Raw genomic sequence first — 10,519 nt, 5'->3', positions numbered from 1 at the left:
GTTACGCTAAAAAAAAAAAACTAATTTTTCCCGATATGTATAGCTAATGAAAATGCGACCTGTCGAGTTGATTGACAGGAGATGTCTGTATCTAAAAGTGATTGGCTCTTTTACCTGTAAAACGGGACTTCCTTTCTACATCCGTTGATCGTTAGCTACGAAGTGAAGTAAGAAGTGGCCCATCTCTGCTTTATAATCTCTGATATTTACTATACTATTATTTATCATCTTAATAGTCACATCATTTTACCCCACGTAAAATTTGTTAGGTCTCTTATCTTTATTTCCCTTGCTGGTGGCTTTTGAAAGTGTTGAAGAGAAGAGTTATGTCAATAAAATTTTGTCAATTAGATTTTCGTTTTTCTCTTACATATTTGTTTTGAGAAGGAGGAGGAGAAACAAAAAAATATAAAACCTAGAATTTTACTTTTTAAAAAATGAATCAATTTGTGTGTTTGTTTTTTACATTTTGCAGAAAAATGAAAAAATGAAACGGAATGAACAGGAGATAAACATATTGCTGATAATGGCTCGTCATTCAAAAAATTTGTTTTGCACTAACACCTTTAATTGCAGATAATTTAAGATGCAGCATCGCACAAGAGCAAAAGTTACCAATGCCATTATAGAAATGTGCTTGAGTTATATAATGAGTGCTGAAAAGTAATGAGTAATGGCGGAGAAATCCGAACTTGGCATAGCATAAACAAGCAAGCTTACTTCCTTCAGTTATGCACTCCACATCTGTTGCAAGACAGTGCATTTTATCGGAGATGGATTCCATAATCTATGTGTCAAATGTTCATCATCACATGGAAGCATTTTTACATCCCTATTACTATGCATTAAAAGAAAAAGAAAAAAATTATTTGGGTGTCAAAGTTAATGTTTTGGGTGGCATTTGCACACCCTCGCACACCCATGGCTACGCCACTGGTCTGATGGCGTACCTTGAAATCATTAAAGATTATTAATTTAACCTTGATTCGTTGGAAATTGTGCATACATGGGTTAGGAACTGTCTGAAAAGTCCTCACATTGTACTTAAATGTGCTACAAGTGTGGTGGCTGTGGTAAGGGACTGTCTAAAAACTTCAAGTGGCAACAACCCCAAAACTTCACCCAACTCTAGAGAGAGTGTCCCGTATTTTATAACTTCATAGGAGTCAACCCTAGATGCAACGCGCTGCCCGCGTCCAGTGTAGAGTATAAATGCAAAAAAAATTTAAAACATTTAAATGGCACAAATGTACTGTAGATTGCACCAATACTGTAACCAGATCCCAAATGTTTGTGTGTTTTCAGGTGGCTGTAACATTAAGAAGGCCTGCAGTCAGTCACTAGAGTTCTGTGCTGAGCTCTTGGGTCTTGATGAAGAAGATTTTAGGGTCAGTCTGACCACTAGAGTCATGCTCACCACTGCAGGGGGCGTTAAAGGCACAGTCATCAAGTAAGAGCAAATCACTTGCTGGTTTCCTTTCACCCTGTAATGAAGAACTGGACTGAGCTGCTTGATATCCAATTTTCACATTTCTATCTTGATTTTAAGAGGGATATTGTACAAAACAACATGTTATTCAGAAGATATAGTGCTGTAATGGACGAATGATAAATTAATGAAGAGTGAGTGGTCCTGTAACTTGTAGAGCATGGTACTAGGAATGCCATGGGTTTGATTCCCAGGGAACACTGCTGATAAAATGTATATGCACTGAATGCACTGTAAATCACTTGGACAAATGCTTCTGCTAAATGTATAAATCCAGATGTAATGAATTGAAGGTGCTACAGCATATGAAACATCAGATGTTTGTTATGTTCTTCAGGGTTCCTCTGAGCGTGGAGCAGGCCAGTAGTGCTCGTGATGCTTTAGCTAAAGCCATCTACAGCCGTCTGTTTGATCATGTGGTCACCAGGATTAACCAGTGCTTCCCGTTCGACTTGTCTGCTCATTTCATCGGTGTGCTGGACATCGCCGTCTTTGGTATGACATTCTCTTCACTGATCACCATCAAACTCTCCCTCAGTCTCCTGTCCAACAGTATTATTGTTGGCATTTTCCATTTGCTTAATCATTTGAATTTGTTTTATGGGAGCCTTTATATGAGATCTAAATATATAATAATCAGTATTGTCTGAAGGCCACACATAATAATATCCCACAAAATATATGTGATCTTATTAATTTTTTTGAGTTTTGTCAAGATACATTTTTTCGTGAACATTTTAGTTTTTCACAACCATTTCATCGCCTTTAATAGCAACCTCTTTGCAAAGCTACATTACATTAGGACAGATTTATAAAACAATGTGTGTTGAAATGTGCTGCTCAAAAATAATAATAATAATTAATTTGTTCTTCATGGGCAGGTGCTATTACACACAGCCAGAAAGAGCACATGGTTTGATTCCTCATCATATGAGCCCTTTTTAATTTAAAACTTTTTTGTTGTTCTTATCTTCAGAGTATTTTGAACACAATAGTTTTGAGCAGTTTTGCATCAACTACTGTAATGAGAAGCTGCAGCAGTTTTTTAATGAATGCATCCTCAAAGAGGTGAATCAACTGATTTAAGCACTTGGGGGGTGTTCATATGGGGGGCATTCTTTCAAAAAAGTTTGATGTAATGGAATAAACATGTCTTTAAAAGTTTTAAAAACAACATAGAACAACAATGAAAAATCCATGTATTTTACATTGTGGTGAATGTGTTACAAAACTTCTGCTTTCATGGCTCTAGCAACAGAATAGTTACACTGTTTTGTATCATTTTTATGCATGATATGCAAATTCGCCACAAATTGGATTACTATGAATAATCTTTTATTTTTTTTAAAGTGTGAGAGTGAGGCTTTCTAAAATCACCCAAAACAAGCTTAAAATGTTTCCAGAGTGATGTACTGGTGGTCCACAGATTAACAATGATAAGTGATGTTAGTGAGACTAGCCAGAACAATTCATTGTAAAAAGAAAATTAACTGTATTGATATTGATGTTTGATGTTTGTGTTTGGTTCACAGGAGCAGGAATTGTATCAGAGAGAAGGGCTAGGAGTGAATGAAGTTCATTATGTGGATAATCAGGACTGTATCGGTCAGTGTCCTATTTCTTGAGTTCTGTAGAAAACTACACCGACTTTATTGGGCATATTCACTGCTGTTATTATCTTTGTGTCTGTCTATCTACAGTGGCTAGAAAAAGTATGTGAACCCTTTGGAATTACCTGCATTTCTGTATTAAATAATCATAAAATGTGGTCTGAACATCACCTAAGTCCTAATAACAGACGAAGACCCAATCATCTTAAAGTAATGACAAATTACTTATTGAACATGTTTTATTATTTACAGTCCATGCTTGAAAAAATATGTGTACCCCTGTATTTCATAACTGGTTCAGCATCCTTCAGCATCAATAACCTCAGCAATACATTTCCTCTAGCTGTTGATCAGCATTGTATATCACCGAGGAGGGATTTTACACAATTCCTCCCTAAAAATTTGTTTTAGTTCATTAATATTTATCGGGTATTTCTTGCATGAACAGTCCTATTCAGGTCATGCCACAACATCTAAATTGAGTTAAGGTCTGGACTCTGACTTGGCCATTCCAAAACACATTTTCTTCCTCTTTAACCCTCTGGGGTCTGAGGGTGTTTTGGGCCCTGGAGAAGTTTTGACATGCCTTGACATTTGTGCTTTTTTTCAGTTGCTTAAAAACATATTAATGGCTAAAGTCTGATAACACTGTATTCAGCACAAACTGGGCTACAATAATATGTGAGCAACATGTGTGTACATGTTTGTATTTTTGAGAAAATAACGTTTATGTGTGGTTTTTGAAAAAGCAAAAATGTTAAGTCAATGAAATAAGGGCATATAACACATACTCAACATTTTTCCACAAGACTTTTGAGAACTGGATCTTGTAGCCTTGAGTTTTTGCTACAAACGAAGTGCAAACCATCCTGATTACTCATTCATACAAAACAATATAGTAATTTAACTTTTGCAAGACACTTTTAGTGTTAGAAAGGTCATATGCGAGGATGCGTGAACGATCATAAATATGGATGTATTTCACACCTGAGGAGACAAAGACCCCTCCCCTGGGCCTATCACTAAGGAATGTCACAGAAAGACTTAATGATCAAAATCAAGTTTTCCATCAGAAATCATTATAATATCCTGATTTTCTAATATGGGCATATTTAAAGTGCATTTTACTCATTTAACCTGAACATATATTTGAAATCACAAGCTTTGTTGATGGTAATGAGTCAGCATAAACACTAGATAAAATATAATCTAAACATTCATATTATTTGTATATCATATTACTTTTCATATTTATATCATACAGCATACAATTTAAATACCTGCTTTTCATAGTTAAATGTAACTATAACTAGCTTATTAGGACAAATTTCAAATTTCTATACTCTGAATCCTGGCTGGCAAGTCTGGAAACAGTCCCACTAGTAAAATATGTACATGTTTATATAAAATAGCATGTCAACTAATGAAAACTAAATGACTTGCGTCCGAAATTGTATCCTCGGCTGGATCAAGTCTCTCTTCAAAATACAAATGTTCATCAGAGTCCCGCTCTTCTTCTGAGGAAAATGTTAACTCTTCGTCACTATCCAGGAGTTTCCTTGCCTGTTTATCTTGCGATCTTTCGTACTGAATGAACTAGATGCTTTTTAAGGCACAGTCGGGGGCGTTTACCATTTGCATTGATCGTCTCAGCACATTACCGTATGAATAGCGCCCTCTGCCCGTGTGTGTGATCACATTAGGGATAATTGGCTGAGCCAGGAGAAACTGTACATCGCTTTGTTTCATACAGATTTCATTGTAGGAGAATATTTGTATTAAATTTGAATTGTTTTATTTAAAAGTAGACATTTTAAGCTTTCTTTAGACATATGTTTCATGTTTGTGTGATAAGTATTCACAGAGTTTCAGTTCATTTTTGTGACGTGTTTCAGATATATGCTCATGAACATAGAGATTGCTGTAAGCTCACCCTTTTTATTTTCTTTATTTTACAAAAACACAAGGTTTTGTTGTTATTGTGAGTGTACACAAATAAAAGTAGACCCTTTATAGTCTCTAAAGATGTCTTACACATATCTGTATGCCCCAAAATGACGGAGTATTTTATGTTGTTTCCGCTGTTTTTTGCGCCGTCTCGTCCTGCTGATTCTGCAGATCTTTTGCTGTTACTTTTGGGTAATTTTTCACTTCCTTCAGCACTTCATGTTGTGCTCTTGGGGTGAACGGTGCAGGACACTGACTCCTAGGCAATCTAGCAATAGTGCTGAATTTCCTCCATTTATAGACAATTTGGTGAACATCCAGATCTTTTAGAATATTTTCTCTTAAATATTTCTTTCTGTTTTATATAAAGTTCCTCTGACATTTGTTTTGATCAGGGCATGGTTCACAGGCTTCTTAAGAAGTTCATAATCTGTCAGTACCCAGATTGCAGTGTTTTTATACAACAGAGCACCTATAAAGTCAAAACCTACAATCGCAACTTATTGACTGGAAGACCTGTCTCCAATTAACTTTTTTAGAAGTCAGAAGCCCTGGTATTCACATACATTTTCAGCATGGATTGTGAAAAATTAAACAACTTGTTCAATAAAGACATGAAAACTACAATTATATGTTTGTCATTACTTAAAGCAGATTGTGTTTATCTATTATTCGGACTTGGGTGAAGATCAGGCCACATTTTATGAATAATTAATGCAGAATTGTGTCTAATTCCAAAGGGCTCACATACTTTTTCTTGGCACTTAATCTATAATGAAGACTTTATAAACTTTTAGGTAAGGCTTTTTAATCCAACATAAAAATGTGCCTAGATTAAACTTTCCTTCTCTAGTACTTGCTGTTATTTATTCTGTCGAATTCCAATAAAACAGAGCACAAAATGAAGCGACCAATTGTTTGTTGCAAAAGATCTTGGGAAGTTTTGGTGACATACAGTAAATGGGCTTAATGTGTGTATAAACCTGTCTCCCATCCAGACCTGGTGGAGTCAAAGTTATTGGGCATCTTGGATATCTTGGATGAAGAGAATCGTCTACCTCAACCGAGTGACCAGCACTTTACTGAAACCATCCACAACAAACACAAGGAACACTTCCGCTTGACTGTGAGTCACACTGCACACTTGATCTTATTTCAACATTGCACTGTAGTTTAGGTCAGAGATTTTTGTAACTCAGTTAGCAACACCAAGGTCATGGGTTCAATTCCCAGGGAGCACACATGAAATGCATATCGTAAATGCACTGTAAGTTGGACAAAAAAGTTTAAAAATTTGAAAGAATCTCTAACTTTTGTTGTCAAATGTCTCGTCTCACAGGTTCCCAGGAAATCCAAGCTGGCTGTGCACAGGAATGTCAGAGATGATGAGGGCTTCATCATAAGACATTTTGCTGGAGCAGTCTGCTATGAGACGGTACACACACACACACACACACGCATGCAATATGTGTCTTCCAATTCCAAACTTTTTTTCATAGAATGCTATGATCATTTTTGACTCTAAATTCTGATTCCATGTTCGAAGCATTGTAAAGTGTCTTTAAACGCACAACCGTGACCAATTCTTGTATATTAATGCACCAAATTGCTATTGTTTATTCAGATAATTATTAATATTAATGTGGCTGTTTATTGAACATTTGTGTCTTGAATTACATTGTTGTTGCCACCTTGCAACAGAAATAAGATGCTTGAGAATACTCTTTACCTATGGTAAAATCTCTTTAACACTGCATAGAATGACTTACTGCTTTATTTACTAATAATGAATTGGACCTGCTGATAGAGTCATAGCATTGTTGTGTTGTTTTAGTACTAAATTCACGTAAGAAATTATACATATAAGATAATGGTACAAACACGGCCACAAAATTTGTGCGGATGGCAATTACCAACTAAGGAAGCAGAAGGTATAAATCGAATTATGTTTGTTGGGCCTCATGTATTCAGATACAAGACAAAGGCAGGCCTAACACAGTCGTAAAGCCTGACTGAGGCCACAAAAACAAAGTCATAAATCTTGCTGATAAAAACCACGCCAAAATCAAACAAAGGGAGTACAAAACTGACTACAAATCCCAAGAAGCCTTGCTCATTTTACAATTGTGTGAAATTCCAAAGGATCGAACTCTCAATTCCTATTGGATGAGGCACTCAACAGAACGCACCTCAACTATGATGTCATCAGGAGTAGAAATACCTCGAAAATCATTCTGTACCTTGCTTCCAGTGACTTTGTGTGCCGTACGTAGATGTAGCTCATCGCTGCTCTCGGGTGTTGCCTCGTTGCACAAGGAAGTAACGTGCAACTTGAAACTGCGGCCATACAATCTCTATCTCGCTGGACGAGTTGGGATTACTCTGAGTTCCAATGTAATGGATCCGAAGCAGACCGCCGAGCAATCTTCATCCATTTGCCTGCAGAAGTGAAGAAAGAAGAATTCCCTTCCCTCTTCAGTCAACTTGATGTCGCTGATTTCTCCGCCAGCCCGCCGACAATCAGCAGCCGTACCGCCCGCCGACAGAGCGAGAAAACGGCCTCCCGTCATCACCCGAGCCTCGAGGGACCGAGTCGGAGTCAAACGACGGATGAAGTAAGAGGTTAATGTCTGGGCAGAGATAGGATATTTAGGAGTGTTATTCTTGTGGATTAAGTTATTGTTTGTACAGTTTACGGACCGCCGAGTCTGCTCATTGTTGCTAATAATACTCAAGGTATTAATGTAACATACATCACAAATGAGAGTTTGCTGTGTTGTAATCCAACCACGTTTGGACTGTTGTGTATTTACGCCATCGCGGATGAGACCGGCACACTGTGTTTATCCATTAAAGTACCAAAGGTCATGGGTTCAATGGGGATGGGTTACAAGCCATTCACCACGTCTTTGAGTGATAAACTAACAGTTGCCTCCTCTCCCACGATCGCGAAACCGGCTTCAGCGCCGCCACTTTATTCTCTCTCTCTCTGTCGTACTAACCACACACACACACACACACACGCGCAAACCCCTCACAAACATTTGGCTGGTAGATAACTTTGTGATAAAGCTCAGCTTTGTCCCCAAGTTATCGTGCAAGCGGAGACACGCTGTAAACGGCAGACACCATTAATCGGCTTCTCTCCGCCCACATTCGCGGTCATACTCTCTGGCCGGAAATCTTACGTGACGTACTCATACGCCATTTTGTGCGTGACTCTCTCACACACACACACACACACACACACACACACACACACACAGATGTTGTGTTTCCATGTTTTATGGGGACTTTCCATAGACATAATGGTTTTTATACTGTACAAACTTTATATTCTATCCCCTAAACCTAACCCAACCTCTAAACCTAACCCTCACAGAAAACTTTCTGCATTTTTACATTTTCAAAAAACATAATTTAGTATGATTTATAAGCTGTTTTCCTCATGGGGACCGACAAAATGTCCCCACAAGGTCAAAATTTGGTTTTACTATCCTTATGGGGACATTTGGTCCCCACAAAGTGATACGCTCACACACACACACACACACACACACACACACACACACACACACACAGTTGTGTTTCCATGTTTATGGGGACTTTCCATAGACATAATGGTTTTATACTGTACAAACTTTATATTCTATCCTAAACTAACCCTACCCTAAACCTAACCATCACATAAACATTCTGCATTTTACATTTTCAAAAACATAATTTAATATGATTTATAGCTGTTTTCCTCATGGGGACGACAAATGTCCCCACAAGGCCAAAATTTCGGTTTTACTATCCTTATGGGACATTTGGTCCCCACAAAGTGATCACGCACACACACACACACACACACACACACACACACACACACACACACACACACACACACACACACACACACACACACACACACACACATACCATCCTCTCATGTGTTATAGGCTTATTTTGGTGTTATAATGTTTTTTAATATTCCCTGATATTTTCAGGTTTTCCATAACAGTGGGGACCTTGTAAAGAGCAATGAGTGTGTGCTCACTTTTTTAATCCCAATATCCCTAATAAAGCAGTATAAAGTTGATTCAGAACATTATTAACTACAGAAGAACATGTGCATGCGCTCTGTACAAAACAAGGTTTAACAAAATATAATCTGCCCACATAACGTGACATTTAGTCCAAACAGGTTATCTAATGCTGATCAGTGTTTAAGACCATGAGACCCTCCATAAGCACCCCACCAACCAGGCAAAACAATTGTGGTAGCTTATTTTCGGTTGTTTTGTTGAGGCAAGTCGCTTATTTTGGGATTGTTTTTGCAGACCAGGTCACATGTTTCTCTTTCAAGATCTGACAAAACTGATTTTTACTATGTTGTTTTTCTCCAGGCTTTGTTCAAAGCTCTCGGCCTGAATGAAAATGATTATAAATTTGGTTTGACAAAGGTTTTCGTCAGACCTGGAAAGGTGATTATATATCTTTACTATTTATTAACAGGATGAGTCTCATGAATAAATGTCCAGCTCATACTGTATATTACTTTATGCAACAAAAAAAAAATATTTTGATTTTAAAGTATACTACCATCATGGGTGCTTACTATTGTATTTTATAAATGTACTTTACAATTTAAATAATATAATATATCTTTAATTTTCTCTCATTGGGGTTTTTGCATTACTTTAAATTTTTTTATTTTGAGGTGAAATAGTAAATAATTATTAAACAGGCCCTCGATAGTCAATAAGTGAGAACTGTATAGATGAGTTGATTGTTGTCTTGTTGATCTGGTGTCAGTTTGCAGAGTTTGATCAGATCATGAAGTCCGATCCCGATCATCTGGCTGAGCTGGTCAAACGTGTCAATAAATGGCTTATCTGCAGCCGATGGAAGAAGCTGCAGTGGTGTGGGCTGTCAGTTATTAAACGTACGTAACCTACAGTTCAGTTCCCTTTAATGATTATGATCTTAATAGCTAGAATGCATTAGCTTTCATGATCTGTTTTGAGGATCAAATGTTCATAAATTACAAATAAATAAATTTTTCAAAATGTATTTTTGTATCGCAACTCTTCGCCGATATCTATGCCTGAATGTGAAAGGCACACCCCTTCCTTATTATATATAAGGAAAGAAATATAGAAATAAAGGAAAGAGCTAATACAGAAATGAAACATTGGAATAAATAAAAAGTTAAAATTTGCCAAAATTTGGCAAAATTCTTTTCATTTCATGTTCGCTAATCTGACTTGAATTGGCCACTGTTGTGGCAAAAAAATTATCAACCAACCATTATCACTGCGTAAGAGACACTCTGACTCAAACAGTCTTTTAAAATTATTTATTCTTGCGAGAAGGACCCGGTCATTACACAGGAGTTGATCTGTGCCGTGAGTGGGACCCAGAAAGGGAGGGCTGACTTGTATTTTATACTCTTTTATCCCAAGGTTTTCCGACAGAAGCAGATCCT

The 10,519-nt window shown here is 37.2% G+C and overlaps 1 pseudogene; it reads left to right on the top strand.

The window, feature by feature from the left end:
• The first annotated feature begins 1,048 nt into the window (after nt 1-1,048).
• The window catches only part of LOC127621729 (unconventional myosin-VI-like), a 32,082-nt pseudogene continuing 22,611 nt past the window's right edge, over nt 1,049-10,519 (top strand).

Source organism: Xyrauchen texanus, chromosome 28, assembly GCF_025860055.1.
Source record: "Xyrauchen texanus isolate HMW12.3.18 chromosome 28, RBS_HiC_50CHRs, whole genome shotgun sequence".
Taxonomy (NCBI): Eukaryota; Metazoa; Chordata; class Actinopteri; order Cypriniformes; family Catostomidae; genus Xyrauchen; species Xyrauchen texanus.
Note: the sequence above shows the minus strand (reverse complement) of the source record. Positions and strands in the feature narration are given on the sequence as shown.